Raw genomic sequence first — 2,907 nt, forward strand, 5'->3', positions numbered from 1 at the left:
AAAAGAATTTCATATTATGAGATATTTGAATTTTAGTGAGATAGGGTCAGAATGATTTCAGAATCCCTTATCCTGAATTTGGAAAATTATTAAAAATTGTATAAAAATAATTATAGAATTTATATGTTTAAAATTCTAAATGAGTCTAATTTCAAGAGAAACAAATGGGAACATCATTCGAATTCTGTACGAGAAGATAATTAATTTTTAATGCAGAAAGGTCAAAACTGTCAAACAACAGAATAGGGCAAACTTTAAAGAATAAACTGTACTTATTGGATAAACCAATAAATCTGAAAATTTTATGATAAGAAGATATGTGGGTCTGGTTTCAATAAAAATTTGCAGATCTTAATTCGGAATTCTGTAGCTTAAGATAAAAATAATTTAACAGTGACTCAAGTAGACAACTTTAAAGGATCATATAAGTAAATAGTGGAAACACATCTGAATAATTAACTAGCACGAGTTACATTAAAATGGATCACAAGGCCAAGGCCAATTTGGGTTATGTGGGCCACACGGGCGAACATCATGGGCTTGTATGCCCATTTTCACTGTTTGAATGATAAGGTTGCACGGGTCGCCCAAGTTGACTGTGAACCTACTGTAGGGTCGGTAAGCTACCTAGACCTCTAATTGACTGAAATGACTATATGACTGATATGATTAAGCCTGATGATGTCCCACTGATTTGATACTGTATGCCCTATTTACATGCATGATAGTATGTTATAGCATGCCATTTTTTTATTGCATTGCATTCGGTTGGGGGATTATAATGTTCGAAGGAAGTGTACTGAAAGGCCTCGAGCCTAATTTACTAGCAGCCCAGCTGCAAACTACTGTCTAGTGCCACATTCGGTGCTACTTGGAGTGTAGTGATGGGTGGGTTGATTATATCCCTATATGGATTGTAGGGTTGGACGGAGATGGTGTGTAGAGGCTGGATGGGTAGGATTTTTGTGACTGTATATCTGTTACTGCTACTGATACTGTGATGGGCTAAAGCTATACTATATGACTATTTTTGTACTGAGATGGGCTAAGGCCCAAATTGGACTGATACTAATACTAAAAAGGGTTTAAGCCCAAACTGTGATTATCTGTTTACTATCTGTTCATTTGTATGGGGATTACACACTGAGTTTACGTAAACTCACCCCTTCTGTTTAATCTGTACAGGTAATCCCCAGATTTAGGCGGATCGGTGTGGTGGAGGACTCAGTGATGGCCACACGACTTCTTTTACACCGTTTATTACCTATTTATGATTTTACTTTTATTTGAGAGTATTTTGCTGTAATTATGGCCTTTACAGATTTTGGTTTAAATTTGGTTTTTATATGATTTTATGATTTAAATCTGCTAGTGTTAGGTAAAACTCGGGTTTTCAAATGAAATTCATGTTTTATCAAAAATACCATGAATACGCAAACTGTTTAAAAGCTTCCGCAATAAGAAAACGTTTTGAAATTGAATAACAATTTGTAAATGAATAATTTTTTGGAAACGAACGACACGATTTGAAATTAACATAAGATAATGAAAAAATGGTTAAATAGAAAAGGGGATTTAGCGACGACATATTTTTCGAAAAGCACTACCTTGTGACATCGTCAAAGTCAGTCATAACGTCTAGGCCGGGTCTGGGGATTTACACAATCTCTACATACTCGTAGCAACGGACTACGTTTCTAAGTGGGTCAAAGCGGTACCCCTCCCTATGAGTGATGCCAAGTTAGTGCTGAAGTTTTTGTAAAAGAACATTTTCACAAGATTTGGTACACCTCGGGCAATTATGAGTGATGAAGGTTCTCATTTTGATTGCAAATTAGTTGCTAATGCTTTGCATAGACATGGGGTGAAACATAATATTTCCATGACATATCATCCTAAACAAATGGACAAGTGGCAGGGATTTTTAATAAAGAAATTAAACAAATTCTGGAAAAAGTGGTGAACCCATCTCGAAATGATTGGTCCTCTAGATTGGATGAAGATTTGTGGGTTTATCGTACGTTTTTCAAAACACCATTAAGGATGTCTCCTTTTAAGCTTATTTTTGGGAGGCCATGTCACTTAACTGTTGAGTTAGTGCATAAGGCATTTTGGGCTATTAAAAAGCTGAATATGGATTGGAAAGCTGTTGGCCATAACATGTTGTTAGAATTGAATTTAATGAATAATTCTGGGCATTGACATATAAGAACGTTAAACTTTACAAGGAGAAGACCAAGTGGTGGCATGATAAGAGGATTATGCCAAGACAATTTGAATCAGGACAACAATTGTTGTTCAAATCTAGGCTCAAATTATTCTATGGTAAATTAAAATCTCGCTGGTTAAGTCCCTTTGAAATAGCTCAAGTCTATCCCCATGGAGCTATTGATGTCAAAGCTACGAAAACGAGGGTCACATTTAAAGTCAATGGACAACGCTTGAAGCACTACTAGGGTGCTCATGTGGATCGAGACAAGCAATCCATTAACCTCCGAGATGTTTGAGCTAATAATTATATTTTCTATTTTTATTTTCCTTAATTGCTTTACTTTAACTTTGTTTTTATTATTATTTATCTTTAATTATTTCATGTTGCTTCTATTTCTGTTTTTATCTTTAGGTAGTTCTTTTCATGATTTCCAGAGATAGAATAAAGAGTGTGAACTTATTAGTTGTGCTACTAAGAGCAGTCTACCGTAGAATTGTGGAAGAGAGTTATGTCGCAGCATTGAAAAAGTTGCGGTATAAAGTCAATGCTTGTAAATCCATTCGTAGGATAAAATAAAGTAACTACACTCTGGTCTAAGCCAAAGAAGTCATTTTTCCTTCTATACATCGTGCATTTCCTTTATTTTTCCATGACATTTTCTGTACAAACCTATACTTTTTCTTTTCTGTTATATA

The sequence above is a fragment of the Gossypium raimondii genome, chromosome 10 (genome assembly GCF_025698545.1).
Source record: "Gossypium raimondii isolate GPD5lz chromosome 10, ASM2569854v1, whole genome shotgun sequence".
Taxonomy (NCBI): Eukaryota; Viridiplantae; Streptophyta; class Magnoliopsida; order Malvales; family Malvaceae; genus Gossypium; species Gossypium raimondii.